The sequence below is a fragment of the Schistocerca nitens genome, chromosome 9 (genome assembly GCF_023898315.1).
Source record: "Schistocerca nitens isolate TAMUIC-IGC-003100 chromosome 9, iqSchNite1.1, whole genome shotgun sequence".
NCBI lineage: Eukaryota > Metazoa > Arthropoda > Insecta > Orthoptera > Acrididae > Schistocerca > Schistocerca nitens.
The window spans coordinates 369,192,218-369,205,838 of NC_064622.1; the positions used below are offsets into that span (position 1 = coordinate 369,192,218).

Consider the following 13,621-nt stretch of genomic DNA (forward strand, 5'->3'; position numbering starts at 1 on the left):
TCTGAGAAATACACGAGACATGGAGGCTAATGTCCATTTTAAATTTTTTATGCCAACGTTTAGACAGATGTTAGACGCTTATCACTCTTCAACTGAAATCGCAGAAAATTTACATTAGAAAAGTCCATTTATATAAGTGAAATATGAAATTCTCTGCTTACTTATCCCAGTTCTTTCAACAGACTAGACCTGTATGAATTACTGCTGCTAGAGCATAGTTAACCACGTGTTTGCTTTTAACAGTGACATGAAAGACGTCTCTATCAGTAAAGTACGACCTAATGCACACATTATTATATCTACCTTCGTATTGAAAAAATAATTTCTTAACTTTTGTGTCAAATGATCGTCTGTAATATCCGATAGTTCATCAAAATGATATCCACCTTTCGTTATTTGTGCTGCTTGAATTTCTTCAGATTTTCTCTTGGATGTTGTTTTCCAGACTTCATCTTTGCTTTTCTTTGGATTTTTTTGAGCTCTTTCGACTTGATACTTTCTCAAACATGATTTGTGTGTCCTTTCGTGTCATTTAGGGAAATAAATTTCTTATTTGTATTGGTGTTCTGCGGATGCTAATGGTTTCAGGTTCTTGTTTCTCTCTTTGGAACAGTGTCACATGGTTTTCTTACACGAGTTGGATCTAAAGATTATAGTGATTAATCTTGTGTTTTCCATTCTTCTAAGACACCCATGACAATTGAGGCGCCCATTAATAATGATGTTCATTAAAGAATATCATATATAAATGAAATTAGTCTTGAATTTTATGTATTTATGTTTCTCTTTCGCCAGTGAATGTTACGACCGTGTTGGCCTCTCCTACATTTATGGGACGACCCATTCTTTACAGTTTTGTTGCATTTAAAATACGACTCGTGAGACCATAAGTCAGAATCACATTACACGCCGTAATTAGACTAATGCTGGTGCTAATAATAAGAACAGTAATAGCAAAACGTACTTTGGCAGTAAGAAAAGGATTCCAGTCATCAACAGATAAAAATTGCCATAACCCCACAGCAATGAAACACCTGCAAGCTGCAGTTATTTATTGTACTGCAATAGCGGTTCATTTCTCCCAATACCGTTTCAGTGAACAATTAATTTTTTTTTATTTGGCGATGATTTTGCAAGAATTACCTATACCGAAAATTAGGACTATTAATAAATTCACATTTACTTGTTGGTCTATAATATGCTGAACATTAACGTTAAAAATGACACTCCGCATGCGCTTCACAAAATAAACACAAGACTCGCTGTATACTTTTTTTTTCAAAGTTACAAAGCACTCGAAAAATGGTTTTTCTTCCATTTCGAAAATTCAGTTTTCAGTGCTCGCACTGGAGCTGCCGTCAAACTCAGCTGCTCTCGTGGCGATAGCAGTACATGACTTTTCACATTTTTCGAAACGTCAGGACTGAGTGAATAAAAAAACACATACGCAGTTTATAACTGTGATGCTGAGAAACTTAACTTTTAAGCATAATTGTGAGTGTTTTATTAAAGTTTCTTTTGCGAATTCTCATAACTAAAAACTAAAGACAGTGACTTTCAGGAACGAAATAAAATCAAATCTGAGGCTACACGTATTAAATGCGCAAGCTTAGTAATAATTTATAAAAACATAAAAACAGAAAATTGGAAATACTGTATTAAAAGAATTCGTATAACCAGTTCAAAGGTTCGCGGTGATAACTATTCAACGGAACACATGTGTCACTTTTAACTATGAATGAGACATACGCTATGACTGGAAGCACAACGAAAGAATGAAGTCACATTGTTTTCAATGTACATGTGGTATAATATACCGGACTATAATGAGTAAGATCAATATGAAAAGATAACAAAATTCTGTATGGCAACGCAACTCCTACTACACTGTATGCATCTAATAAATTTACCCCTTGCCCTCCCCCCCCCCCCTTTCCACAAGGAAAAAATGAAAAAAAGGAGGTAGTAAGCTGAAATAAGATTCCTGTGAACAGTTAAGGAGTCGGCCCAACTGCATTGATAGAAGAAACTAGGCAATTGTGGAACATGCAATGTGTGTAGGATAAAATTTAAAACGCAGACACAATTGGAAAATGGGTTTGGAATGCATGGATATTGACCATTTAATTAAACAACTGATGCTTTGGCAGTCACTGGGAATGAGGAATGTAGTAAAGAGATCACGTAAAAGACGGGTCTTGCCGTAAAACTGCAACAAGTGGTCGCCTAATGCTCAAAATGGATAGGAGCAGTAGACAACCGTTTGTATCGCAAATAATTTGTAACATTTTAAAGAGAATATCGATAAATATTAAAAATTTCTGGAAAAATACAAAATAATCTGAGCAGAGCTTGGCAAAAGATTGAAATAAGTATATTTGAGGCAATGTCCTGAGGGGCTGACTCATCATCGCCCAGGCGAAACCTCTAAGGATGTATAGGATGTTGATCTAATACTGTAGGCGTCGCTTAAAAAGGAATTCTTCGAAATGCCAGTCCTAAGGCGGCGAAATGGGTAAAAAAGACTTTTTGAAAATGTGCGCTGTTACGGCAATTTTGAAGCTAGAACTACGAATACTGGTATTGAGTTCCTCAGCCAGAAATAAAGAAATACATGTTTCAGCATATTTGAAAATTAAACCACTATGAGGTGAAATAGTAAGGGAAAGTCTTTTCTGAAAATAAATCATTATTAAAAAACTACTAAAGCATTTTTAAAGCGACATCTATGAAAATTAGTCTTCGACTTCTCGGTTAAAAATAAACAAATTCATGTTTCATTGTTTTAGGAATATCAAATTCCTTCGGGAGTGAAATAAGGGATGAAAAGTTTTATGAAATTATTTCATCTACATCTACATGATTACTCTGCAATTCACATTTAAGTGCTTGGCAGAGGGTTCATCGAACCACAATCATGCTATCTCCCCACCATTCCACTCCCGAACAGCGCGCGGGAAAAACGAACACCTAAACCTTTCCTGTTCGAGCTCTGATTCCTCTTATTTTATTTTGATGATCATTCCTACCTATGTAGGTTGGGCTCAACAAAATATTTTCGCATTCGTAAGAGAAAGTTGGTGACGGAAATTTCGTAAACAGATCTCGCCGCGACGAAAAACGTCTTTGCTTTAATGACTCCCATCCAAACTCGCGTATCATATCTGCCACACTCTCTCCCCTATTACGTGATAGTACAAAACGAGCTGCCCTTTTTTGCACCCTTTCGATGTCCTCCGTCAATCCCACCTGGTAAGGATCCCACACCGCGCCTGCAGTATTCTAACAGAGGACGAACGAGTGTAGTGTAAGCTGTCTCTTTAATGGACTTGTTGCATCTTCTAAGTGTCCTGCCAGTGAAACGCAACCTTTGGCTCGCCTTCCCCACAATATTATCTATGTAGTTTTTCCAACTGAAGTTGTTCGTAATTTTAACACCCAGGTACTTAGTTGAATTGACAGCCTTGAGAATCGAGTAATCGAATTCCAACGAATTTCTTTTGGAACTCATGTGGATCACCTCACACTTTTCGTTATTTAGCGTCAACTGCCACCTGCCACACCATACAGCAATCTTTTCTAAATCGCTTTGCAACTGATACTGGTCTTCGGATGACCTTACCAGACGGTAAATTACAGCATCATCTGCGAACAACCTAAGAGAACTGCTCAGATTGTCACCCAGGTCATTTATATAGATCAGGAACAGCAGAGGTCCCAGGACGCTTCCCTGTACTGTTTGTGTTTCATTATAGGAGCATGTTTTCAAAGCTTCATCTATGAGAATTTATATTTGGCTTCTCTTTTAGAAATAAAAAATATGTTTTTCACTGTTAAAAAAATACAAGTTTCATTGTTCTTGGAAATTCAACCCTTAACTTGGTGAAATAGAGGATGAAATTTTTAAGAACGCATTTCGCTCGGTTACAAAACTTTTAAAGCTAAATCTATGGAAACTGGTGTTTCACTTCTCGATCAGATGTAAAGACATATGTGTTAGGAGATGACAATTTCTATGAAAATATCACCACAAGAATAAAAAAGGCAAGATTAACAAAACCTCTGGACTCCAGTTACCAGAACCGGCGCGGAACGTACTGTCTACTGAGTGAAGCAGCGGGCTCTAAGCTAGTTTGTACAAAGAATATCCCAAAATTGAATTAGCGGCTACATCTATGCTGCATAATTTGATTTACATTCCATTAACGACTGGTTCACTAGAAAGCCTGCTTTGACAATGGAATGTATGTACTCTATTAAACTGTTATTACAGGAAATTTTTTATAATTCCTCTTAGTCTGTTTGATATCTGTTTCACTCTGTAACGATTTCCCTATCCTCAGACTTTTATGCTTATAGACTTTCAACAACAGTATAGTGGGTAAACTAAAATTTGCAAGGTATCAAGCATACGCCAGGCTCCTGCAGTTCATGTTTTTATTGTTACTTACACCTTATTTTTCTGGACTTTGTTTCAGTGGATTAGATTTTGTAATTCATTGTGGCGTTCTTAGGGTCCTCGTTCGTGAATATAAACGGTACCTCATACCTCGCACTCGAACTGATGGTATACAAAACTCTAATTTGTTAGACACTTTTTCTTTTCGTTCTCCGGCTCTCACACAATAAAGACGCTGAGCGTCCAGTTCTCAGCTTTTCAGTCACTGTCAACTGCTGAAGTCGGTCATCGTAGGCGTGGTGGACCAGTAAGGGCTCGACCGCTATTATACGAAAGACAGGTCGCCGGTGCGGTCTATTGTAATAACGCCATGAGTAATTCACCGACAAGGCAACCAGTGATGGCTATTAAATTCCGCTCCTACGCGTGTTTCGTCCAGGTTTCGTGGCGAAAATAGTGTCTAGAAAGTGTTTCCGAGAAGACCAGAGTTACTGGTTTACGAAATACAAAACCGTGGATTGTCACTTGCCACTGCATAAAACAACCATCAATGACGATATCACGAAATTCATAGCAACTATGCTTAGTGTTGCTTCCTATCTAGCACTAAATCATTATTTCAGATCTATTTTGTGTATTCCGCTACACACGTTAAGTCTTATATTGTGTACAGACAAATTGATGGTTACTTACGATTCGCCTAAAGCGGGCCCTAAAGGTGCATTACTAATATAATTTCAGAATTATGACAACAATACCGGTTCCACGTGTGAGATGAAACAAATTTTAAAATGGCTGCTGTACTGTTTGTCTTTCAATTAGCGAACAAATTGTATTACAGTTTCGTGCACTTCAACATTCACTAGATTTACTGTTCTCTTTTTATAGCCCAAATTAAAATTTTCGGAATTATCCGTATATGCATGTGATAAAGCTTAGCATATGCAGTAATGCGCGTGAAGAATGTTATTCATTTGTGTACAGAATTTCGGTTTGCTTTGTTATTAAATTAGGGTTCACGCTCACTCAACGAAACGTAAGCGCAGTGTTCAAAAGAGCGTTGGGGAGAATGCGAGAATCTCTCTTCACTATCCCATGTTACGTACTTGTGGCTATGAATACTGCGTCATGTTAAAGTTGTTTCAGTGTGAGTATGAAATGAAAAAGAGAGGACCAATACCAACACGTAGCTAAATCCTTTGGGAGAACACGAAAGGAGTATTCAAAATCTCCATTCAACAGCATCACGGGCTCTCACTCCACGAGAAAGATGCTGGCGGTTGTAGGTGTTCCAATGAAAAATTAACGATAGACATTTGTATTTTTACATAATTATTGTCTATGGTGAAGCCATTGTGTAACTATGGCACAAATTAGTACTGAAGATATTACGCACCAGTTGTTGATAAAGTATGATTTATGTATCGCAGAATGTTTCGGAACAATATTGTCCCATTATCAAGTTCTACAAAACAAGGAAACATAAATCGTTATTTCGCATTACTACGCATACAGACACATACACCTATATAGCAGTGTAGTATTAATACCGTAAAGTTATTTATTTATTTAGCGCTTAGCGATACACATGAAATACAATCAAGAATACATAAAAATACAGAAATTTATATAAATATATACACTAGTGTTATATTTTAGTGACCTTTCTCCTTATGCAGTGAAGACTCCATGCAGTGATCATGAAAAAGTCGTTTAGGTCTCCCAGGTAAGCTGTCAGTTTACACTCTTCGGCAACATGCTCATGGTCAGGTTCGATGCACTTCAATCACAGCTTAGGGTGGGTTGATAACCGAATCTGTGCAGGTTGCATGCACACACTTGGTGTCCTGTTCAGATGCCATTTGTGTCCTTCAACTCATGCCGTGGGAGTTTATTGCCCTTGGATCTCTGTACAGGATCAATAAGCTATCGCACTTCCGGCAGGACGCTATGCCAATCGCAGGGCGGATCTCTGGAACGAGGTCGATTTGTTCTCGTCCTGGGAATATCTTCACGGATGGAATATTGTTTCACCTAACAGAGTAGGAGTGTTGGAAACCAGCATAAGCACTGGAAATCGTTCTTAAGATTGTATTGACCTGAGTGTCTATCTTATTTACGTCACGAATGTTTAACCATACTGGAGCACAATATTCAGCCTGGGCGCGGAAGTAGTACTTCCAAGTTTATGGATAAGGTTGTTCCGTGTGCTTAATTTTCAAAAAGTTTTTACTAGATGAAGAGTCATTCCATGATAATTTGGGTAAATCTAGTATGGAAGCACTGTGCAGTTTAAAATCTGCCCTTTGTTGTTTAAATGGAAACTGCTGACTTCGGTTTTAGAAAAGTTGATATTAGTCTCCCCATGGTGAAATATTTATGGTTTTTTTTTTTTTTTTTTTTGGGCGGGGGGGGGGGGGGGGGTCATCAGTTGTAGTGATTTCAGCACTTTCGAATTCTTTGTGGCGATACGCAAGCGCTAGATCGTCAGCAGGTTCAAATTCCTTTGTGCTGGTTTTAAATACGTCAGAAACAGAAAGGGTGAAAAGTACGGGGGATAAAGCTTACCCCTGAGGTAGATCATTAGTTAATTTTCTTTCTTTGCTTATGAGATTACCCTGCACTACACTTAATATACCAGTACGCAACGTCAAAAGTAAGAAGCAAGCAGCAAATATGCATTGTTAAACACTTAAAACTGTTTCTTGTACACCTCGTGTTGGCACATAACACACACGCAAAGCTTACTTATTAACTGACCGAACCAATCAAAGACTCTACTATCATGTTATGCAGTCCCTCAACGATGCTGCTTTTTACGTTTGTGTGTCAAGTACCGGTAAGTCTTAAAAAAAAGCAAGAAAATCCTAAAAATCAAACATAATATTCCTTGTTCGTTATTCTCAATGGATACTGACATTGCAACATTGATGCGAGATTGATTTTTAGAATTCGCTAGGACTTGGCACATAACCGCTCAAAGATTGTACAGAAGACAGCAGCATCGTGGGGGCCTGTGATACGTATGTAACATGGGAATACAATCTGTGGTAGGCTAGGGCATCTGCTTGTAGTTAGTAACTAGGTTTTGTGAGAGCGTTATGAGAAAAAAGAAAAAGAGTTATAAATTTCTGACAAAGCATGTTTGCTGCTAGCTTTTTACTTTTGACAGTGGTTAATGGCGTATTAACGTTCGAAGTATGTAATACACAGGCCAGTACAGATTTACGAAGGCATGCTGAAAAGTGATGCCTCCGAATATTTACGTGAAAACTCAAAACTTTTTAAATAAAACAATCATTGTAAATTTAGCACGGCTTCATTTTATATACTTATTTGCAGCCCTCTGCCGGTAGAGAGCTCCAAATTGTGGCGTATAACATGGCGGTATGTAACGTAACACAAGTCGCTGACTGAGAAACTGCGCACTGTAATCGAGTTTCGGACTCGAATAGTGTGTCTACACATGGAGCACCCTTTCCTTCAGCATGAAAATGCCAGACAACAGACGAGCGCTGCGGCATCTGCAACTATCCGACGTCTTTGTTTCACTGTCATCGATTATTCTCCACATAGTCCCAACTTGGGCCATCCGATCATCTGTTTTCAAAACTTACAAAACACGTTCGAGGACTTCAGTTCCGTGGTGATGAGGCGGCGCAAGGATAAGTGAAGTTGTGGCTCCGCCAACAAAGTCAAGCATTCTACTGTTACGGACTCAACGCGCTGGTCTCTAGTTTGTCGATACGTACTCGTCAACTAGGTGACTAAGTTGAGAAATAAACATGTAGACATGAAGAATAAAGATGTAGATCGTTAACAGCGTTTTTTTTTTAATTTAAAATGCTTAAAACATTTTTCACGTGAGAATTTCGGAGGCATTACTTTTCAGCACGCCCTCGTGCATATGTGTCTGTATATGTAATGATGTGAAGTAATGATTTGTATTTCCTTGGTTTATAGAACTTGATAAAGGGCTAATGTAGTCCTAAAAAATGGCTCCACGCACTATTGGACTTAACATCTGAAGTCATCAGTCACCTGGACTTAGAACTACTTAAAGCTAACTAACCTAAGGACATCACACACATCCATGCCCGAGGTAGGATTCGAACCTGCGACCGTAGCAGCAGCGCGGTTCCGGACTGAAGCGCCTAGAACCGCTGGGCCACAGCGGCCGGCTAATGTAGTCCTGAAACACATGTTATGTAAAGCAAGTATATTCATCAACTGACGCATAATAAACAGTACCCATAACCGATTTTTCCGTATATCAGATTCCAAAACTTTTATCCTACTAGGAGAGAATAATACAGTATGAAAATAAAGTTCTCGACAATGGCACAAATTACACTGTTCAGCTTCTTGAATGAGAGCTAGTTACATGGGTAGTCTACGGTGCTAGTAACGTACATACTAAAGAGAGACATCAAAATGCACTGTATTGGGGATTTAGGCATAATTCTCATTTCCTACGCCCCGACCACCAGCCCTGCGAAATGTGGCACGTTAACATGATTCAGCAACGTGTTGCAATTACGTACGTTTGAAAAACGAACTGCAATACAAACATTTGACAATATGCAATGTATGATAAGCTGCAAAAGCTTTATTTCACTTCCTAATGTTACAGAAATTGGCCGTAGAAAAATTTGAACATGGGTTTCAGTAACTACGACAAAAGTTATAACGTGTGAAATGTATAATAAACATGACAAGCTCTATCATATTAAAGTGTGCTCCTGATGTCAACGGAATGTAAAGTAAGAGGATCGACGTGGGCAGATGAAAATTGTGAAGCCAGTCGCAAATTGCCTGTGCTCCGCCGAACCGAACGGATTAAAATTGTTCACAAATCTTAATATATCATTGAAATACTTGCAAATCTGAATGCGGATAAGGGACTTGCTGATGCCTGTAGCATTTCTCTTATCCACACAGACCTTTACCCATAGGTACATGCTTCTGTTTACAGTCACAACCAATTAAATGACAAATGACGTTACTTAATTAATTTAACCAGTCTGTGGATTCCACAATGAAGCAACTATTAAAAATTAAGTCTGCTCCCATACGCAAGTGGTGTTACTGTTAATCGAAGTCTATCAATAAAATTCCGTTAAGCTGAAACTAATATCAACACATAAGCTGACGAAAATCTCACTCCAGCTTATTTTTCAGGCGGAATTATCTCTCCCCGTGTCGGCCTACTGACAACTATCAGACATTACCGGATAACATATCTAAGACATGTAGTAGAAAGTATTTACGCAGAAAAATCGAGGATTTAAGGTAAAAATTACGAGGGAGGACCAGAGACTAACATTCTGTCGAACTGTTATGCCACTAGAGTCGGAGCACAAATTCGGATTGGATCGGCATCGAAAGGAGTCAGGCTGTGTCGTTTTCAAAGGAACCATCCTGGCATTTACTTTAACCGTAGCAACATGAACGCGTTGCGTTTTCCACAACGCGTATTACCAGGGGGTTGATGCTAGAGACAAGGTACTTTATGCCTACCGTAAAAAAATTTAGAAGAAACCAAACAAAATTCGTTAATTGTTGTCGGCTTATAGTAACAGCTTACTTTTTGAAGAGCTACTGATGTGTTAGTAGTGTCCAGAACATGAAACTATCTTTCAGCACACTCTTAGGAGGATCAACTTTCAGTAATATGTACTATTTACTGTGGGGAGAGCGGTTACTTTACGGTGACCTTAAAAAAAAAAAAACTGAAAATTTCTTTAACTTGCTCACAACATACTTTTTAAAGACATGTTGATATGGAAATAACCCCTCCCTTCCAGTAGTACTGCGGGGCTTAATCAGATCACGGAGACGATGAGAAACGTAAATTGGGGTTGCTGGACGTACTTCACACACAGTCTATTACTAATAATAGTCATTATAAACTGAAATAGACTCATACAGTAGTACGTGTTAAAAGCAGCGTCTTGCTATTAATACAAGATTTGCGCCGCTCCTCTTTATTGATCTTGAAGAAGGTTTATAAATGAACGATCATATTCAGAAACACATTGTGTGGTCGAACTTGCATCTCCTAACCTTTATGAAATGTATCAGACCACAGAGACATGAAACAAGATTCTTTCTGCTTACTACAAGCCTCCTCTATGAGGGACCAGGTGAAATATTGATCGGCTCGTAACTTTACTCTGCGAAAGAAAGTACGTGAAGTCCTCAAATGACTCCACAGACGAAAGATGGTGTGAAGTTATTGCTTGAATCGTTGGAGCTGAGCCCTCTAATTTAGCTGAATGGATCCAACTGATATATAAATTTGATTTAGGTCTGTTCATTACCAGATTCTATACGATATTTGGTATTTGTGCAAATGCCATGAGTCGTGAAATACCCCGATAATATGGATACAAAACGATCCCGTCAGTATTACATGCTTTTGATTGAATTTTATGATTTTTTTCTTAATACAACAGTTCTTATTGGAATAGAAGATGAAATATGGAAGTTATTCTGTGTTTGCATTTGTCCTTTACTGCTTACATTTGCATCCGATGTTCTCCTAGAGCTGGTGATCTGCGTGAGGTTTCACACAATACTGCAATTGTATACATCGGTCTGCTAAGTAAATACTGGATTTGTAAAGCGGACATAGCCGAATAGCAGATTAGTGGACGATTTAATAAAATTACATTTTCACTAGCTCTGAATGTCAATATCAGATCTCGAGAGCAATTCGAGGATTGAAATGCGAAGATTCGACGTTGGCGTGTAACTGCGTATCAGATCGGACAAGAGTGGTGCACGTTGTTTCCACTAGAGAACATGGGGGCGTTACCGATCGATCACACTGGTGTGAGCCACAATAGGCGTGAAAGAACATTCTTGTGGTTCGACTATCATGTAGGCGGCAATTTCGATATCGTGCTTCGCACCGGATCTCAGTCCGCAGCCGCTACACACAATTTCGCTTTGGAAGATGCATCTGACATGGAGATAAATGAAGCGCTGGGAGGCGAAATGTAAGTGAAAGTCCAGATAACACGGGGGTGCGAAGGTTTCCTACGGGAGTTCCTGGCATCGTTGAGGAGAAGTAGCCATCATTTATAGTTACCAGTCTCAACAATGAATAAGAAGCTTTGTAAGCCATTGCAGTGCGTCCCGTACAAATTGCAGCTGGTACACAAGCGGCTGCTTAATCCACATATTTGTGTGTGTGTGTGTGTGTGTGTGTGTGTGTGTGTGTGTGTGTGTGTGCGCGCGCGCGTTTCAGCGTATCTATGAAACGCGTGGACATAATTTCAGTGATACGTGATACACGTTAGTACAGCGAGGCGGGTGGGGGGGGGGGGGAGGGGGTGTTCGGTGCGCGAAAGGAATGGATGGATTGAAGGAGGTGTTGAAGGTAGTAAACGGCAAGGGCAACGGTAAACTTAGGTACGCCTGGAGAATCCAAAAAGAAAGATGAGCCAGTCATACCCACATATAAGAAGCTGCGATGTTAATAACAATAAAGCAGAAGATAACGGCAGAAGCAGCAAAGTGAATAAATTTAAATACTTAGGGGAAACAACACAACCAAACGATCTCGATAAAATAGAACCCAGAAAACGGAAATGGTTTATCAGTTAACTGAGAATATTGACAGTAAAAACCATTCCCTGTAAAAACAAAAATCGGACACTACAACACTGTCATGAAATTTTAGTTATGCAGCTGAAGAGTTGGACAAAGAGAAAACGGAAGTGTTACGAAAAATACTAAGAAAAGCTGGGAGTACGCGGCTGACAAGAAGTAGACTAATTACAGGATCGACAGCCACAAACTGAAAATCTATCTGGTGCTCTTTGGAAGAGGAGAATTTCGTTTCAGGGCCACTTGATTCGAATGAACCCGAAAAGAATGATTTAAAAGATATAGTAGACCATTTCTACAAGAGTACCAATACGCAGATCAGTTGGCTGGCGGATGTCAAAAAGGAAGTGGAAAAGGACTTAGTAGAAATTAACGTTACGAAAGCAGAAAGTTTACACACTCCAATTTTTCGAAACAAGATTGTATAAATACGTATATTTTTAAGACAATGTCATCACAGCAATCCATTGATGGATGAAAGAAGAAAAGAACACTGTGAAAGAATGAAGAAATACTGGAAAGAGCGAAAATCAAGGAGGAAGACAAAATCTCGAGGAAGTTACTTCACGTTGCCCATAGATGGCCGAAATCGAAATTGGAGATGTAGACTGAAATATACAAATATTTCAATACCATAGTAGTAAACTCTTTAATAACATAATGTTTTAATATAGTAGTATTAATAATAACAATAATTTGTTACCTTGTTGCTTCGTACATCGCTTTAGTATAACATTAGGCTTACCATATTTTTTTGGGTGCAACCCAGAACATATCACCGTATTTTTTTGCTTTTTTAGATTAAAATTCACTCATCAGTTGCAAATATATTTTTATTTCACTTTACCAGTTTCGACAAGTAAGTTTCTGTAGAATACTTCTTATACTTCACATAAATGTGTAGGAAAGGTCTAAAGACGTATAATATCGTTAATTTTGTAGGCTTCAGATAATGACATATCGAAATGAAAATATATTTGCAACTGATGACAGAAATGTATTCTGAAATATATGCTAAAAATTATATGCTAAAAAATATATGCCAAAAATTACGGCCACTAATAAAATTTATTTTTTGGGTTCAATCTAGGACACGTTTTTAAATTACTTAGAAGTGTTTACAGTTTACTAAAACATTAAACTTTATTTTTGTTCAGTCGTAATTTTCACTTGATCATAAAATCCACAGCCAGGAAGTTCTCCAACATTTAGCAAATGTTTAACAATAGATACTGAAAATCTGTCCCTTTCTGCAGACGAAATGTGTCCACAATTGAAGAAACTCTCTCAGTCGGAGGAGATGTCTTATTCAAGGACATCGCAAATTCAAACATTTTAGACATGTATATAGTTGAGACTTGAAATCTCGTAGAAGGCAGGCAACCATGGTTATGTTATAACGTAGAACTGTATTGCGGTTGAATGGGTCGCTTCAAAAAAGTCATACAGCCCGTGAAAAATGACTATTGCTCAAATTGCTCGCTTGACGCGTATCGGATTTATTTCCATCATCAAATTTCTGTTACCTCAGCGTAATGCTTGGACTCTTATGCCAAGCGAATCTCACTTTTAACGTATAAACGTTCACACTTAACTTTAACGCAG

The 13,621-nt window shown here is 38.4% G+C and overlaps 1 long non-coding RNA gene across 1 annotated transcript in view; it reads left to right on the forward strand.

Moving 5' to 3' along the window:
• Nucleotides 1-13,621, forward strand: part of LOC126203404 (uncharacterized) — a 1,362,544-nt gene that overhangs the window by 16,601 nt on the left and 1,332,322 nt on the right. The gene's annotated exons all lie outside the window — the stretch shown is intronic.